Genomic DNA, 19,936 nt, shown 5'->3' on the forward strand with positions numbered 1-19,936 from the left:
TCCTTGAGGTGAAACATTAGATTGTTTATTTAAGATCTGTCTTCTTTTTGATACAGGCATTTATTGGTATATTTTTTTCTCTTTTATTTTATTTCAATGGTTTTTGGGGGAACAGGTGTTTTTTGGTTACATGGATATGTTCTTTAGTGGTGATTTTGGAGATTTTGGTACACCTGTCACCTGAGCAGTGTACACGGTACTCAATGTTTGTCTTTTATCTCTTACTACTCTCTCACCCTTCCCCATGAGTCCTCAAAGTCCACTGTATCATTCTTATACCTTTGGGTCCTCATAGCTTAGCTCCTTCTTCCAAGTGAAAACATGCGATATTTGATTTCCCATTCCTGAGTTACTTCACTTAGAATAATGGTCTCCAGCTCCATCCAAGTTGCTGGAAATGCCATTATTTCATTTGTTTTTAATGGCTGAGCAGTATTCCATGGTGTATATATACCACATTTTCTTTATCCACTTGTTGGTTGATGGTCATTTAGGCTGGTTCTGTATTTTTGCAGTTGCAAATTGTGCTGCTAAAAACATGCATATGCAAGTGTCTTTTTCATATAATGACTTCTTTTGTTTTTAGTAGAATGGTAGCTCTACTTTTTGTTCTTTAAGGGATCACCATACATTTTATACAGTTTTCTATAATGGTTGTACCAATTAACATTTTCACCAGCAGTGTATTTTCCCTTTTCACCTCATTCATGCAAACATTTATTAATTTTTGATTTTATAATTATGGCCATTTTTGTGGGAGTAAGGTGGCATCTCATTGTGGTTTTGATTTGGATTTCCATGCTAATTAGTGATGTCAAGCATTTTTCCATATGCTTGTTGGGTATTTTTATATTTTCTTCTGAGAATTGTCTATTCATGTCCTTTGCCTACTTTTTTATGGGATTACTTGTATTTTTTCTTGCTGATTTGTATGAGTTCCTTGTAGATTCTGGATATTAGTCCTTCATCAGATGCATACTTTGCAAAGATTTCTGGCCTCAAGTAATCCTTCCCTGGACTCCCAAAATGCTGGTATTACAGCCATGAGCCACCATGCCTGGCCTATGTGACCTTACTGTTAAAGTGTGCTTCTTTTAGGCAGCATATAGTTGGGAATTGTTTTTCATTTCAAACCACTCATGTTTTTTGAAAGGAAAATGTAATTCGTTTACCTTTAAGGTAATTATTGGTAGTTAAGGACTTACTACTGAATTTTGTAATTTATTTTCTGGTTGTTTTGTAGCGGGGGGGTTGTTCCTTCCTTTCTTGTCTTTTTTGTGTTTTGATGATGTTCTGTCATGGTATACTTTGACTCTTATGTAACAGGCTATTTTAAGCTGATGACAACTTAGTGTTAATTACATGCAAAACTTTTGCACTTTTCACTTTCCCTGTCACCATTTGTGGTATTGATGTCTAAATTTACATTTCCTTTTGTAATTTGTATCGCTCAAGAATTTATTATAGCTAGATTTTAAACTAGTTTTTTCACCTTCATAGTGCATATAAATTGCTTTAACATCACTTGTATGATTAGAGTATTCTGAGTATGAATATATATTGCTTATATCATAAGTTATTTTACCTTCATATATTTTATATCATTAATTTGCAGGTTTTTGTTTCAGTTTAAACTCGCTTTAGCAATTTTGGTAATACAGGCCCAATGATGATTACCTACCTTAGCTGTTATCTGTCTGGGAAAAGTATTTCTCTCTCATTTCTGAAGAGCATCTTTGCTGAGTAAAGTATTCTTGATTGGACTTTATTTTTTCAGCATTTTTGACTATATTGTTCAGCCTTTCTGGTCTGCTTTGTTTCTGCTGAGAAATCTTCTGAAAGCCGTAACCAGACTTGCTTGAATGTTATATGTTTCTTATGTCTTACTACTTTCAGAATCCTTTTGTTTTGATTCTTGATAATTTGATTGTGATATATCTTGGTGAACTCCTTTTGGATGACTGGATATTTGTAACTTTTCTGTACCTAGATTTTGTTGTCTTTCCCCAGATTTGGGAAATTTTAAGTCATTTTTATTTAAATTTGCTTTTGGGGATTTTTTCCCTCTATCTTCTCCTTTTGGAACTACTATTATGTCAAGGTAAATTTTTTTTTGTCGTGTCCCATAATTCCCATAGGACTTCTTTATTATTTTTCATTCTTGTCTTTTTGTTATTGTGACTGGATTATTTTAGATGTCTTCTCTTCATGCTTGTTGGTTATTCTGTCTAGATTGACCTTCACTATTCAGTGTAGTCTAGAATTCTTGATGAGCCAACTAGCAGAAACTCTAGACAGTGAGACCTTGCTGTTAGGTTCTCCAGTTAGGTGAGCTGATAACTATTCTGTGAGATCAAGTGGAACTGCTGGCTGTTTTCTATGATCTGTTGATACTACTAGCAGGAATCGGTGGTCAGATGAAACTGCTCTCCGTGCTCTGTAATCTCCTCTGATTGGGCAGGGTTACAGGCTGACTTCCATGGCTAGTCTGTATCATTCTTTAGAATCCATAGTTGAACAGGGAGATATACTTGGTTCTGAATTTAGGTGAGGTTTCTGGGCTTTCTGCTCAGACACTCGGCATGGGCAGGGCTAGAGGTTCTCCTTCTCAGATACGTATGAATGCAGGCTTACTTCTCAGCCTGGGGAAGCCTTTAGCAGCACACTGAGGCTTTTTGAAGTCACTACTAGGTCAGTGGGGTTTAGCAGGGCCACATACTTCTATCCAAACCTATTCATTCATTTGAATTTTCTCCCAACCTTCTTACTTTTGCCCCTGGGTGAGGAGGACAGTCCTCTGTGTGTTTGTCTTAGTGTGCTCTGCGTGGCTCCATCATTTGGCCTGAGGATCACAATGAGGCTAATGTCTGAAGTTTCATGACAAGTTGGTCTGGAAATTGTACACAAGACTATAGTCTCATGTTTTCTTTCCTGTCCTCAGCTTTGCCTTCTTAGTGCTGGGGCTGTCTGTGAAAATCCGGAAGTGGACTCCTTGCATCACAGTCATTGAAAATGCAGCCACAGGTGAGTATGAAATGTCTTTTTTTACTTAAGTTACACCCATATTTCCAGAAAATGTGTGGGTCTTCTTCCATTGTCATGCATGTTCTAAGTGCAATCAACAGGTGTTAGGGATCAGAGCTTTTGTCATACTTCGCCAAGACTCTAGGATGAGTATCCTTGGTCAGGAACTCATCAATAATTAATCTTCTTCCATAAGTATATAAATGTATTTTAGCCTCCATTAAAAATGTGCGTTTAAATAAGAGTTGATAAATTTTATTTATTTCATGAAACCCATGATCTACCTGTGAAATAGTGGACACATTAACGGTGTTATTGGCTGTAATGGGTTTAGGATTGTGATGAATGCAGGTCATAGAGATGATTGAAGAACACTCATTTACACTTGAAATGTTATAGTCCAAAAGGAAGCCAGGTATTTTCTCATGTGAGTTTAATGAATCTAGTGTGACAGGTCCTGGGTGAGCGCTGTGCAGTGTTAAGAGGCACATAAAAAGGTTTTAGACCAGGGAAAGCATGAGGTATAATTTAATTTTTCTCTTTTAAATTTCTTAAATTTTTGATTAAATGTATTTGTAATTTTGAACTATTTAAAGACAATACCTAAAATTCTCTTCATCATCCTTGTCTCTAATCACACCACTTTCCTCTATGTAATTATCTTGTTCTCAAATTTGATAATTGAAAGCAAAGCATAGGTATATTTTTTAAATTGAGTCTATAAATTCATGAGAAGGAGTGCAATTGGTGGGATAAAATTTAAGCCCTGTGAAAATTTTTGCAGAAATATAGACCATAAGCTAATAAAGAAATTTATTTAAACCTTGAGCAAATAGACAAGATGAAGTTCAAAGAAATAAATTGATAACTGGTGCTTGAAATTTTCAGGGAAAATTCAGATTAGAAAGCCTCATACCTCAAGAATGATCAGGCTAATACTGCCCTTTGGAACAACAGTCTTAGAGGTTCCTGGCTTGTTCTGCTGCATTATCTTTGAGCCTTTTTATGTGCGTTTGAGTCAGGTGGAGTTGAGGGAGACATGCCCACAGATCCTAATTTCTGTAAGAAACTCATTGAGTTCTGAAAAATGCTTACGATTGTTTCAAGTCTCTCTGTGTTTTTAATGAATAATAGACTAATGATTTGTATTTAATGCTTATTTTCTAAGTTAAAAAAAAACACTTCATACATAAGTTTTTTTCTTCCAACACACATATTAAGTTATTAAATCAATTGATAAATGAGGAACCTATTGTTCATTTAGCAGAGTAATTTAACCATAAGTATAGTTACAAAGCAACAAATCATAAGTGTTATTTGCCTTGTGATGATTCTGTAAGTTACTTGAAATTGATAGGAAAGGAGTTGCAGTTATGAATTTTCAAGTGAAAATTTTATAATTACCTTTTTGGAAGTCAAAATTACCAGTTTGTTGAACAATTTACAAGCTATATTATGCTACAACGTTATATAGCTTTACAATAAGCTTTTATGAATTTGGATAATTTGTCTCTGAGAATGTATTTGAAAGGTAGATGCTAGCTCAGTACCGTGAATGAACTGGCTGGAGCTCAAATTGTACTTTGATATTTCCATAGACCCAGTTACTTCCTCTTCTTCAGTGTTGTCATCTCAACTGTCCTCCTCTGGACTTTGGCAAAGATTAGTTTGTTTAAATCTGAATGTCTGATATTTTAGGAATCATTGACATTTGAGGATGTAGCTGTAGACTTCACCCAGGAAAAAGGGGCCTTGCTAAACACATCACAGAAGAAGCTGTACAAAGATGTGATGCTGGAAATTACCAGTCATCTGGTCAGCATTGGTGAGTCCGCCTACATTTATGTATGTCTCTTTATATATGTGTGTATTCATTCAGCAAGAATCTAAAACATCTTTGGCCATGCACCTTCAATCTCTGCCATGATTCTTTCATAGCCCTTAAATTACATGAAATTTTAACTTAATTCATTAATATATTTTCATACAGGGTCTCATTCTGTTCCCCCAGGATAGAATGTAATGATACAATCTTGGGTCACTACAGCAACCCTTTCCTTAGACTCCTGAGTAGCTGGGATTACAGGCACATCCCACACTCCATTGACTAAATTATTTTATTTTCTATAGTGATAAGGTCTCACTGTGTTGCCTAGGCTTGTCTCAAACTCCTGAGTTCAAGGGATCCTCCTTCCTTGGCCTCCCAAATTCCTGGGATTACAGACATAAGCCACTGTGTCTGGTCTGAAAGAATTATTTTTTCTTTCCATTTTACTTACTTACCTATGATTTTTCACCCTGCTACAGTATAGTCTTGAACATGATTTTCTGCACTTTTTGCTACTTAATCTCCATTGGAGCAGATCTGGAAAGTTCATGAATATTTTTGAGTGCATAAATAAGTAATAAGTAGTTTACATAACTTCTATGTAACGCTTCTGTTCTAGCCACTATTCTAAGGCTTGAAACCAGATGAATGAAACCAATGGGCATATTCTTATACATATAGAACATACGTTTTTTGTGAAACTTTATGATTATGTGCTTCTGTCTGAAAATATTTACCCCACTTTGAAGACATTTATTTCTCTCATGTAGGTAAGACCAATGCTTCTGCATTCTGTCCTCAAATTTGGGCATAGGCATCAGCATCTGTAGTTCCTTACTGTTTTGGGGCACACAACCTGGATTTTTTTTTTTTTTTTTGAGACGGAGTCTCGCTCTAGCCCGGGCTGGAGTGCAGTGGCCGGATCTCAGCTCACTGCAAGCTCCGCCTCCCAGGTTTATGCCATTCTCCTGCCTCAGCCTCCGGAGTAGCTGGGACTACAGGCGCCCGCCACCTCGCCCGGCTAGTTTTTTTTTTTTTGTATTTTTTGGTAGAGACGGGGTTTCACCGTGTTAGCCAGGATGGTCTCGATCTCCTGACCTCGTGATCCGCCCGTCTCGGCCTCCCAAAGTGCTGGGATTACAGGCTTGAGCCACCGCGCCCGGCCACAACCTGGATTTTTAAAATCTCATGACAGAACTTTTTCTTTCTTCAAGGTGTTGTTAATTTGGCTAAACTTTATTTCGGCCATTCCTTTGTTGTAGCCTGGCCTACACTTGGTGAAAATGCATGCTTATTAGCACATAATTTAAAATCTGTATGCCTTTTTTCCATGAACAGGGTATCCACTCCACAAATTAGGTGTGATTTTCCAACCAGAGCAAGGAAAGGAGCTATGGAAAGAAAGAACATTTTTCCACGACCTGAGAACAAGTAAGCAGCAAAAACCTGTGCTTCAATGAGGAGGTGCCTGATCAGTGATTTTTTGAAATATCAAAAATTTTGAAGATCTTAAGTGAGTGATATTTTCTAAAATAAAGATGAAGAAAGTGGCACAAAATCACTCAGATGTCATTACTGGCATATATCAGCTGTTAGTAATGTGTCCTACTACCATTATCTTAGTTTAGAATAAAGGATATTTGTGCTCTTGAAGTTAAACTTTCACATAGTGATTCTTGTCCTGATACACCGTTTTGAAAATTTTGCATTTATCTCATCTCCATTTTACTTTATTCATATTATAGTTTTTCTAATTGTCAGTTCTTTATAATGTATCTTTACTATTTAGAGTATTCCATTCTTTGACACATTAGCTCAATTTATGTATATATTTTTTAAACACACTAAATGAGCCTTGGTTATTTTCAACATTTTTAATCCCCTAATATCACTCTAACAATGTATTTTCTCAATTATTTTAGGCAGAGAAAGTGCACTTGAAAGCCAAATGACATCCACGCATCATGTCAGCAGGAGAGGCACAACTGTCATCATCCTAATGGGTAGGTATCATGTGTATGAATACTGGTTATGCAAATTAGAGATGTAGGAATAGGATAAGTTAGTAACTGAGAACAACCACCTGATTGCAATTAATATATTATTAACAGTTCTGAGCAAAATGTTTGGACAGTTTAAATTTAGTGAAGAAATTAATCTTAGCTTAAAATTATCACCTGAGATCTTTAAAAATGAAACAAAAACATATGAGAAAAATTATTTATGCCCTATTTTTTGAAAAACATTAATCTCTTCATAATTGATCTGATTATTCTATGATTGAAATTCTAGAGAATGCAAAGAAAAAATATTTGTATATGCTGAGAAGTAATACTTTATGTGTATTCAATTTACATTGAAAACATTTTAACTGGATGATTAACTAGACTTCATATATAAATAAAATAATGTATGGACGTATGTGTACAAAGCATTGATGGTCTTTTATATCCTTCCCAAAATCAGAAATCTTATTCTTAAGAGGATCTTCTTGAATTTCATGGTTTGGCAGGAGATTTCACTAATAACTCAGTAGTGAGTCTTCAATATTTGTTAACTCACACACAAAAGAAATCCTATGCCAGCAAGCAGTGTGAAAAATCCTTTAGTGACCAGTCAAGCATCAGTCAACATAAACAAATTCACACTGGAGGTAAATCATATGAGTGTCTTCTATGTAGGAAATTCTTCAGTAATTGCTCTAACTGTAGACAATATGAAAGAATTCACAGTGGAGAGAAACCATATGAATGCCACGTATGTGGGAAAGCCTTCATCCAGTGTTCTCATTTTGGACAACATGAAAGAATTCACAGTGGAGAGAAACCATATGAATGCCACATATGTGGGAAAGCCTTCAGCCAGTATTGTCATCTTAGACAACATGAAAGAATTCACAGTGGAGAGAAACCATATGAATGTCACATATGTGGAAAATCCTTCAGTCAAAGAGTTGTCCTTAGAGAACATGAGAGAGCTCACACTGGAGAGAAACCATATGAATGCCACGTATGTGGGAAAGCCCTTCATCAATATTCTCACTTTAGAAGGCATGAGAAAAGTCACATGAGAGAGAAACCATATAAATGCCATTATTGCAGGAAATTTTTTACTGAAAGCTCTGGCCTTAGATGACATAAGAGACCTCACACTTCAGAGAAATCGTATGAATGTTGTGTATGTGAGAAAGCCGTCAGTCAATGTTCTTACCTTAGACAACATCAGAAAACTCACACTGGAGAGAAACAATATAAATGTCATTTTTGTGGGAAATCCTTCATTGAAAGTTCTGTGCTTAAACAACAAGAGAGAATTCACACTGGAGGAAACCATATGAGTGAAATATATGTGGGGAAACCTTTATTCAAACATCTATTATTAAGCGACATGAGAGAACTCACACTGGAGAGAAACCATATGAATGTCATTTATGTGGGAAAGCCTTCAGTCAAAGTTATGTTCTTAGAATGCATGAGAAAACTCACACTGGAGGGCGGTGATAAAAATGTCTTCTGTCTCAAGTCCTTCAGTCACCATTCCTCCCTTAGACAACATGATGGAACTGTACACCAGAGAGACAATTAGAAATGTCTTTAGGAAATATTTGGACCATAGATGACAAAGCATTAGAAATGTAACGTGGGGCTGGGTATGGTGGCTTATGCTTGTAATCCCAGCACTTTGGGAGGATGATGCAGGAAGATCACTTGAGATCAGGAGTTTGAGACCAAACTGGACAATGTAGCAAGACCCAGTTTATAAATATTTACAAAAATAGCCAGGTTTGATGGCATGTACCTGTAGTCTGAAGTACTCAGGAGTCTGGGGCATGAGAATTGCTATAGCCCAGGAATTTGAGGCTGCAGTGAGTTATGATTGCACCAGTGCACTGTAGCCTGGGTGACAGAGTGAGTCCCTATCTCTAAAAAATATTAATGCAGAAGATAATTCAGCCATAGTTTTAATATGTAAACACACTAGCCAACTACACAATAAAAAAAGCAATCGATTGGGAAAACTCCTCACTCATTACTCAGTTGAGCTAAAATATTTATATGGAAAATAATCCATATGTATGACATCTATGTACCAAAGCTTTTACTAAGTGGTCTGATCACAAATGACAATGAGAGAATGAAAACAATGAATGTAAGTCTTTAGCAACCAATCAAAACGTTAAATGCAATAGAGGACTGGTGCAGAGGAATATTCCTAATTCTATAATCACTGTGAAAGTGCCTTTATTCGTAATCTATTGTTAAGCAACATGGCATGACCCCTACGTTTAGAATAACTTTAAACAAACATTTGGCAAGCACCAACCTTGATGTACACAAGAAAACTCATTGAAGGAATAACCTGTTAAACAGTAAGTGAGGAAGTCTTTTTTATGAGAAACCTCTGATGAACACCAAATATTTTACAATGGAGAAGTTATTAGTGAAAACAATGAGAAATTCTTTATTTGTGGAGTTACAGTTATGGCAATGTGAAAATACACACTCAGCAATACTGTCTCAGTGTCAAGAATGAGGGAAAGTTGAATAATATTTATTTTTAGTTAATCTTAAAGTTCTGAAACCTTCTACTAGATTTCACATCAGACTACTGACAATAGGAAAAACAATGAAAAAAAGTCCATGTTAGGTATGTCCCTCTCCTGCTCCCGTGTGTGTGTGTGTGTATGTGTGTGTATAAAACACTGAAACATTTTGTACACCACATACTTTGTACCTTGGTTATGTAGAGGTGGTATCTAGGGTGTATTCATATATTCAAACTCATCAAGATATATAGAAAGATTAAATGTGTTCAATTTTTGTACACCCGTTACATCACAATAAAGGTTAAAAAATAAAATTGACTTTGGAATAAAACTCATAATGAATTAATTAACACAATTCAGCAAATCAGAACTTTTAGAATGATGAAAATTTTCATAAATTTTTCACTGATAATGAAAAATAATTATGACATTTGAGAATGAGGTGATCTGAGAATGTTGAATGCAGAATTAAAATGAGCTACTTTAAGCTTTCCAGTAGACTAATACAAGTCTTTATAGAGGAAAACCTGTTGCTGAAAATTCTAATCAATGAAGTTCTAGTTTAATTTATGTAATTTTAAACATATAAACTTGTATTTTCCCTCCTTGGTATGGGAGAAGAGATTTATCACTATACTCTGAGTCTCCCTGTTTTCCAACAGACCTCATTGCTTTCCATACAGCTTAGCTTCACTCAATCTAACTTCTCACAAAATCCAGCGGTGTCTATTTCAAGGAGCCCACTCCTGTGATAACTGACTCCACTTGCACAATAACTTCTTTAATCCACTTATGAGGGCAGATTCCTCTTGACATAATTACCTCTTAAATGTTCCACCTCTTACTGTCATCACAATGACAAATACATTTTAACATGAGTTTCTAAGGGGACACTTAAGCCACAAAGCACAATTCTTTGCTAAAAGTAAACATTGTCATAGAACATAGACAGGCCTAGGAGAAGGTCTAAGAGACTCACTCAAGTTTGGCCAAGCAAATAATATTTGTCACTTGTCATTTCATTGTGTTTCCTCAGGGGCAGTGTCTGTGAATTTTCTTTTCCTTTTGAGAATCCTTTTCATTTCTGTTGCCTGAATGCTTCATATACTTTTTTGAATATTAGATATTTTGAATTATTATAAATGGGATATATCTGGAAAAATACCCCTACTCTCCTAGGAGTTGTTGTTGCTGATTTTTGTGGGTTGTACTCATTTATTTAGTAATTCACTGTGTGTTTGTTGTTGGGAAAGTTAAAACAACGGAATACTTTTTTTTTTCCTCAGCAGTCTCTTCATTAAGTATTATCCTAGTTTTTTAAAAATATATTTTATAATTTAAAAAAACTTGATTCTGATTGTTTTTGACATCTCGATCATTGCTTTAGTTGAGCAAAATGGTTTTGGAGTTCCTTACACTAACATTTTTGGTGACATCATTCCCCTCAGTATAATTTCGCATGCAGCCATTTCAAAGGTGATATTATTGTTTCCAACCCCCTTACAGTTTATGACTATTTACTATGATAATATATACTTTGATCTAAAAAGTCAAACATTTTCCATTTCTTTACTTTTTTATTTTCAAATTTGAGATACCTGTGTGTATGTCAACATTATTTAGTTATTTATTTTTCTTTGTTTTCAGCAAGAGGATAGGACTTCTAATTAGCACGAACCTAATAAGATATTTTATGTGAGATCTTTTTACTTTTCCACATTGTTCAAAATACACCACAGTGATGGGAAGCATAAAAATTTGTCATCTGTTAGTAGGGAGATGCTTTTGATTTCAGCATGATGTGTTACTTTATTATTTATATTTACCATATTTAGCATATAACATAATGTATATGTGTTATATGCACAAACATATGATACATATAGTTAATTTGATAAGTATTGTTAATTTGTTTAGGATATACCCTGATTGCATTTTACTTGATGCCCATTAATTATTCTTAAGTATTTATAAGGTGTTTTTGAGAAAACACATGAGGATATTCCATCTCCTCATTGATTTCACAAAAATTGGGTGTCATTGCACAATATTTTTACAGCATATTATATTTGAATTCAAAGAAGACATTTTGCATATTAAGTAAAATTTTAAGCTTAGCAAAGAAATGTTTGCATAATCATGGGGAGCAGGGAGGGTAATGACCTCTGTCCTTTTCTATACCTGCCATGATTGCTCCATTTGCATGTCTCAGGTTACATGTACACTTAAGTTACTATCACCTTTTTACAGTCTATTAAAAATATCCTAACCTATATTAAATTTTTTCCATTTACATCAACACAGTTAACAAATATTCTACTTTATGACATACTTTATAACCTTATACATTTGTTCATGATGATCTACTTCTGTGCAACCAAAAAGTATAAAATATATTTTACTTTCTTTATTTTTCATGGTATTTCAGGTTCAACATGATTTTCCTAGTCAAATGCACAATACCATTTAAATATTATTGATAGCACATGAATACTTTTTTTTAATCATTAGCTATATTATTATCTATATTGACATCAAGCCCCATAAGGTCAACTTAATGTATAGATGTCCATAGCATTGGGTTTAAACACTTTGTACCACTCTGAATGGTGGTTTTTTTTTTCAGAAAACAGGAAGATCTAAAATTACTCATTCCATTTTTAAACATATTTGTCATTCTCTGAAAAAAAATCACCTATGAAATTATCAGTTTGAATATATTTTAAAACTGTTTTTGGTTGGATGCGGTGGCTCATGCCTGTAATCTTAGCACTTTGGGAGGCCGAGGCTGCTGGATTGCCTGAGCTCAGGAGTTCAAGACCAGCCTGAGCAACAGGGCTGAAACCTCGTCTGTACTAAAATACAAAAATATTAGCTGGGCATGGTGATGTGCACCTATAGTCCCAGCTACCCGGGAGACTGAAGCAGGAGAATTGCTTGAACCCAGGAGGCAGAGGTTGCATTGAGCCAAGATTGCTCCACTGCACTCCAGCCTGGGCAACAGAGTGAGATTCTGTCTCCAACAAAAAAACCCAAAAAACAAAAAACTGTTTTTAAGTAAATATTATGATAAACATCAAAGACAAGAACTCTGGAGAAAGTGAGGCAGTCACCGAGTCAACTCACCATTACAGTTATTTATTAAGTAGTCTTTTGAAAACGTTCAGCCAAAATGTGATAAATAATCTCTAAATTCTGAATGTTGTCCCTGATTCGGGGAGACTAGCTTTTGTAGAGTGGACACATGGACTCAACCATACCAGAACAACAACAAATTTTATATGCATATATATATGTATCTCACAAGTGTATGTAAATGGATTATTTTATTTAAAATATGCAATATAGGCAACTATTTGAAAGCATATTATTTGTAATATTCACTAGTTCATGTGATAAATACATCTGTTTAAAAAATGAAAAAAGACAAGTAAACAATGTGAACTATAATTAATAGGACTAATTACTCATATATGTGTTAGAAAAATATAATTTTTTATTATTATACTTTAAGTTCTAGGGTACATATGCACAACGTGTAGGTTTGTTATATATGTATACATGTGCCATGTTGGGGTGCTGCACCCATTAACTCGTCATTTACGTTAGGTATATCTCCTAATGCTATCCCTCCCCCTCCCCACCCCACAACAGGCCCCGGTGTGTGATGTTCCCCTTCCTGTATCCAGCTGTTCTCATTGTTCAGTTTCCACCTGTGAGTGAGAACATGCAGTGTTTGGTTTTCTGTTCTTGTGATAGTTGGCTGAGAATGATGGTTTCCAGCTTCATCCATTTCACTACAAAGGACATGAACTCATCCTTTTTATGGCTGCATAGTATTCCATGGTGCATATGTGCCACATTTTCGTAATCCAGTCTATCATTGATGGGCATTTGGGTTGGTTCCAAGTCTTTGCTATTGTGAATAGTGCCACAGTAAACATACGCTTGCATGTGTCTTTATAGCAGCATGATTTATAATCCTTTGGGTATATACCCAGTAATGGGATGGCTGGGTCAAATGGTATTTCTAGTTCTAGATCCTTGAGGAATCACCACACTGTCTTCCACAATGGTTGAACTAGTTTACAGTCCCACCAACAGTGTAAAAGTGTTCCTATTTCTCCACATCCTCTCCAGCACCTGTTGTTTCCTGACTTTTTAATGATCGCCATTCTAACTGGCACGAGATGGTATCACTGTGGTTTTGCGTTGCATTTCTCTGATGGCCAGTGATGATGAGCATTTTTCATGTGTCTGTTGGCTACATAAATGTCTTCTTTTGAGAAGTGTCTGTTCATATCCTTTGCCCACTTTTTAATGAGGTTGTTTGTTTTTTTCTTGTAAATTTGTTTAAGTTCTTTGTAGATTCTGGGTATTAGCCCTTTGTCAGATGGGTAGATTGCAAAAATTTTCTCCCATTCTGTAGGTTGCTTGTTCACTCTGATGGTACTTTGTTTTGATGTACAGAAGCTCTTTAGTTTAATTCAATCCCATTTGTCAGTTTTGGCTTTTGTTGTCATTGCTTTTGGTGTTTTAGACGTGAAGTCCTTGCCCACGCCTATGTCCTGAATGGTATTGCCTAGGTTTTCTTGTAGGGTTTTTATGGTTTTAGGTCTAACATTTAAGCCTCTAATCCATCTTGAATTAATTTTTGTATAAGGTATAAGGAAGGGATCCAGTTTCAGCTTTCTACTTATGGTTAGCCAGTTTTCCCAGCACCATTTATTAAATAGGGAATCCTTTCCCCGTTTCTTGTTTTTTTCAGGTTTGTCAACGATGAGATGGTTTTAGATGTGTGGTATTGTTTCTGAGGGCTCTGTTCTGTTCAATTGGTCTATATCTCTGTTTTGGTACCAGTACCATGCTGTTTTGGTTACTGTAGCCTTGTAGTATAGTTTGAAGTCAGGTAGCGTGATGCCTCCAGCTTTGTTCTTTTGACTTAGGATTGTCTTGGCAATGCAGGCTCCTTTTTGGTTCCATATGAACTTTAGTGTTTTCCAATTCTGTGAAGAAAGTTATTGGTAGCTTGATGGGGATGGCATTGAATCTATAAATTACCTTGGGCAGTATGCCCATTTTCACGATATTGATTCTTCCTATCCATGAGCATGGAATGTTCTTCCATTTGTTTGTGTCCTCTTTTATTTCATTGAGCAGTGGTTTGTAGTTCTCCTTGAAGAGGTCCTTCACATTCCTTGTAAGTTGGATTCCTAGGTATTTTATTCTCTTTGAAGCAATCGTGAATGGGACTTCACTCATGATTTGGCTCTCTGTTTGTCTGTTATTGGTGTATAGGAATGCTTGTGATTTTTGCAAATTGATTTTGTATCCTGAGACTTTGCTGAAGTTGCTTATCAGCTTAAGGAGATTTAGGGCTGAGATGATGGGGTTTTCTAAATGTACAATCATGTCATCTGCAATCAGGGACAAAAATATAATTATGTTTTAATACACATTTTTATTTTATAACAATTATATTTAGAATAATTAGCAGAAAATTTGTGAACATTATGCAAAGACTTCCCATAAACTCCATACTCTGTTTTCCATTTCATTACTATTATACATTACTGTGACATATTTGTCAAAATTTATGTACAAATATTGATTTATTATGAACTAAAATTCAATTTTTACTCAGATTGCACTGGGTTAACCTTCACTGTTCCAGAATTTCATCCAGCATGTTATATTACATTTAATCCTCATGACTCTTCATGCTTTTCTTGACTGTGACATTTTCTCAGACTTTTCTTGTTTTTGATGAACTCTATAGTTTCGAGGTTTTCCAGTCAAGTTCATCTGATATCTTTTTAATTAGGGAGTTTGCATTTTTAAGAGGAAAATCACAGAGATAAATTAATTTTCTCAGTTCACCTGAAAGCATACATGCGCTCAAGATGACTTATAACTATTGATATGAACAAAAAATGACTGCCTGATGTAGCATTAGTGATATTTCTCCACTGTGAATTTAGTCATTTTCTCCTGTCTGTATTGACTCTATTCTTCAAAAGAAAATCACTATGTGCAGCTCAAAGATAAGGAACTGGAACTTGTGATTCATCTCCTTGATGGCTGAGTACCTAAAGCAATTATTTGGAACTTTTCTGCATGAGAAATTGTTATTTTTTCCTATTCATTTTGTGTTCAATAATTTATTCATCTAAGTATCAACTCATGTATATTTCTTTTGGAGATTAAGTTATAATCAAATTCCAGTTTATTTGCTTAAAATATTCTAACATCAGCCATTGGTAGGTCTGTTTTTTTGTGCCTGCTTTCCTTTTTTCAGAATCCCATCTTAGTTTTTTGTTTGTTTTTGCACTACATCCTTTTTGAAAATTTAGATTCTGCAGGATGTTTTTGTGCATTTTTTGCACCAGTTCTAATATCAGCTATTTCTCCAAAGAGCCCTGTTTCATTCTCTTAGATACTGGTATTAAAAAAAACAGATTATGGAATTAAATTGCACATTGCTATTTGGGTGTCACTGTTTCCCAGCTCTCTAAATTGATCATGTAAGAGAATATATGTGTGTGGAGTAAGTTCAGTATATGAACCTAACTGCAGACATTTGCTTAATAGTAATATTTGCATGTGTACTACGCTAAACATCAGTTCATCGTGGTGCATCCAGCTCTAATTCATTACTACCTGCACTATTCTAGTCTTTTTTAATTGCCTATCTGTACTTTAACTTTGTTTATCTATAAATTCCCAAAGACAGTGAGATATCTGGGCCATACTATCTGCCACGTTTTTTTATGATTCGCTCAATTCCAGTGTACATATATAGTGGTTTCAGAATTATTAACTAGTATTCCCATAGGAAAGAACTTTATCAAACAGAGCACACTATTTGTTCGTTTGCTTCTGGTTTTAAAGATTTCACTCATTCCAAAGACATTTTGACCAATCCCTTTCCCACCAACCACCTGCAGTCTGTTGGATCCATATTTTTTTAACAAAATTAATGTTTTGGTAACATCTTCATTCCATCCTTGGATCTCCTTACCTCCAAAACATTTTCAAGCTTGTATTTATTAAGATTCACTATTGTACTGTAAATTGTGTGGGATTTGACAAATGAAGAGTACCAGGTATCTATAATTAAAGTATCACATCAAATATTTTGCTTTTTCAATCTCCTCTTCCTCCCATAGTCCTGTAGAAACCCACCGTTCTGTTTGTCACTTTAATAGTTTTGATTATTCATATATACATATATATATATATATGTGGTTTGTCTCCAGTGAGTTCTCTCCACTGAGTTCTCCTTCAGTCAATGTTCTGCCATTAAACATGAGAAAAGTAACAATGGAAAGAAACTTTAAGGATGTTGTCTATGCGTTACATCCTTCAGTCGATGTACTATCCTTATACTAAGGAGAAAATTAATATCATCAGAAAATATTCTGCCCTTAGATGACATGATACTATAAATGGAATGAATGTGAAGAGACGTTGGCCATCTATTTAACAACTAAACACACCAGAGGGCTCACACATTGAATAAACATGGTAACCAATGTAGAAAATCATTCCGTTATCCTTATTTCTCAGTCTACATGAGTGAATTTATATAGAAGAGAAGCTATATGTTTGCCATCTACATAGCAAAGACTTGTCTGAATATAAATGACATGAGAATGAAAACTGTCGATATAATAAGTATTTTGCAAAAGCTCTAACTTAAAACACACAGGATTTGCAGTGTAGAGAATTCCTAGCTCTGTAAGGAATTTGGGACTCCAATCGAGAGAAACCTTGGTCTCTATTCACTGTGAACCAACATTCAGCCAGATACCACCCTTTGTATGTTTAAATATATATATATATATCAGTAAAAAATACCTTCTTGAGAAGGAAATAGGAAAGGAAAGTCTTCACAAGGACAACCGATCATCTTGTGGATTACCAAATACTGCAGATTTCAGGTCAGACCACTGAGTCGTGGAGAATAAAAAAAAAAAAAAACTAACATACAATTGAACAAATAATTCATAATTTAGAGAATGTGTCTATGAATTAAAATGTGAAATGTATAATAGTTATGTGACCTGGGAATTTTGAATACAAAATTATGTAAGCAACTTTATTATTTTTAATAGAAAAATACTTGCAAATATTGAAACATTAAAACCTGTTGGTGAAAAATCTAATATGTTGTTAAAGTTCTAGTTTTATTTATGCAGGTCTGACACATAGATTTGCATAAGCTATCCTTGGCATGTGAATAGAGATTTCAACCTTCTCTTCCCATTTCCCCATCTTCAACAGCCTTTTTTTCTTTCCGCAGCCAAACTCCCTTCATTCCAACTTCCACCAAAACCACTTATCAGGATCCCTCCCTGGAGTTGACACAACAGGGATCTTCAGCCCCACGTGCCAGGTTTCTCGGTGATCCATTACACAGATTTAGCAGGGAAATGAGGGCAGTATCAAAAACACCCAGTATAAACCATTGAATTACCCCAGCCCTTCTCTCTGCCCATCAACAACTCCCTGGGGCCAGAGAATTAGGCATCCCTGCTCTTCTTTCCCTCAGAAAGCCCTTGGGACATTCTCCTTGAAGCTCCCCTAAATGGGAGTAGAAGTTCATCTCCTGACATTCCACGTTTTATTCATGTGAGTCCTGAGTTATGACACAGAGGACACAGTTGTGCTCCCCTTACTGCGGCCTAGCAGATAAAGCACCTTAACCTCTCAGCCACCATGCAAACCCTTCTTATATTTGATTCAATGTACTTTTCTGCAAGCAAAATAAAAGTTCTGACCAAGGAGGCGTCCTCCGATTTGACTCTAGAACTTGGAAATGCATTGGCTTTCAGCAAACCTCAGTACTGAATGTAAACTTCAAGGAGAAATGGTCCCAGGAAATAAATTGGGATGACATTGAGCTTTTAGCAAACTGCGAAATCCTGAAACCATGGACCTTAATGAAGTCAATTAAATGGGCTAATTCATGGGTGAAAGTGCTACATCATAAAACTAAATATTCTCCACAAGTGATTCTACACTGAAGCTAGGGTTTATGTCAAGTACTGTGTGAGGATGAGGAGACACCAAGCGCGTGGCAATCTGCTTGGCAGGCAATCTGGTCCAGGCAGGGCCCACATTATTGTTCACAGTTTAACCTATTTAATTAAATACATAATTTTCCCCCAAATCGTATATGACATAAGCTGTAGTCCTGAGCTACATTAAGATGTACTATTTATGCGGTAAAATTGTATGGGATTTGACAAATGCATAGCGGCAGGTTTCCAGCATTAAAGTATCACAGCACCTTTCTATTATTCAAGCTCCTCTTCCATCCACATACAGGGAATCAATCGCCTTTTGTATATGGTCCTTTGACGTTGCTTCTTTATTTCAATTATCTTCCATCAAAGCAAATGATACCGTGCTCTATTTTCATTTGATCTTCCAAAAGAAACGTACTGAATAATCTAAACCAGAATTTCAGCCATTAGGAGACTTAGGCCCACCGCTCAGCAGTAAAGGCCAAACCACCTGCGCTGCAACACCATGGCCGGCAGAGGGCATGGGAACACGCCTTCCGCCATGAGGAGCGCATGCGCTTTCTGCCTGCGGAGGCGGGGCTGGGTCTCCAGGAAGTACCTCAGCTTCCTTTCCTCTCGTCAGAGATGAGGCGTCACGCTGGTTTTGGGGCAACAGGCAATGTCCGTCGTGAGGAAAACTTCCTGTCCGCCGTCCTAACTGCTGAGAAGGGAGATTCCCTGCACAGTCTCCTGGATATTTTTCTGAAACAGCAATAAAGACTTCATTTTCTGGACTATTGCCACGTGTTTTATTCTGTACTTTCTGTTGGGATATTTTAACATTATTTTGGCCGGGCGCGGTGGCTCAAGCCTGTAATCCCAGCACTTTGGGAGGCCGAGACGGGCGGATCACGAGGTCAGGAGATCGAGACCATCCTGGCTAACACGGTGAAACCCCGTCTCTACTAAAAAATATAAAAAATTAGCCGGGCGAGGTGGCGGGCGCCTGTAGTCCCAGCTACTCGGGAGGCTGAGGCAGGAGAATGGCGTGAACCCGGGAGGCGGAGCTTGCAGTGAGCTGAGATCCGGCCACAGCACTCTAGCCTGGGCGACAGAGCGAGACTCCGTCTCAAAAAAAAAAAAAAAAAAAAAAAAAAAAAAAAAAAAACATTATTTTACAAATGTATAAATTTGGAGTTGGGGAGGGCTTTCTGATAGATAATAGAAGCAGGCTGTAACATGTCCTCTGTGTGGCCTCATTCAGGATTGATTGTGAGAAGAAACAAGAAAAATTTTGAGGAAAATCTACAGAATACAGGGACCCTACAGAGGAAGGAGTCCAGCCAGGTCAGGGCCACACAGTCTCAGTGCAGCCCATGGTGTGTACAGAATTGGTGAGTTCTTGGTCTGGAAGCTGACTTCAAGAATGAAGCCAGGGACCCTCGCAGTGTTATGTTACCGTTTTTAAAGATGGTGTGTGGAGAGTTTGTTCCTTCTTCCTGGTGGGTTGCTGGTCTCATTGGCTTT

At 36.3% G+C, this 19,936-nt stretch overlaps 1 long non-coding RNA gene across 4 annotated transcripts in view; it reads left to right on the forward strand.

Moving 5' to 3' along the window:
- The window catches only part of LOC117072775, a 32,004-nt gene extending 12,854 nt beyond the window's left edge, over positions 1 to 19,150 (forward strand). For 2 of the 4 annotated variants that reach the window (XR_004432963.1, XR_004432955.1), the window contains exons 2-5: positions 2,942 to 3,024; positions 6,191 to 6,283; positions 6,775 to 6,855; positions 17,704 to 19,145. This is a non-coding gene — a long non-coding RNA (uncharacterized LOC117072775). Of the gene's footprint in view, positions 1 to 2,941; positions 3,025 to 4,722; positions 4,870 to 6,190; positions 6,284 to 6,774; positions 6,856 to 17,703 lie in introns of all 4 variants that reach the window. The other 2 variants (XR_004432977.1, XR_004432949.1) reach the window with 2 other exon arrangements.
- Positions 19,151 to 19,936: the final 786 nt, after the last annotated feature.

Source organism: Trachypithecus francoisi, unplaced genomic scaffold (genome assembly GCF_009764315.1).
Source record: "Trachypithecus francoisi isolate TF-2019V2 unplaced genomic scaffold, Tfra_2.0 Contig00164, whole genome shotgun sequence".
NCBI classification, from domain to species: domain Eukaryota; kingdom Metazoa; phylum Chordata; class Mammalia; order Primates; family Cercopithecidae; genus Trachypithecus; species Trachypithecus francoisi.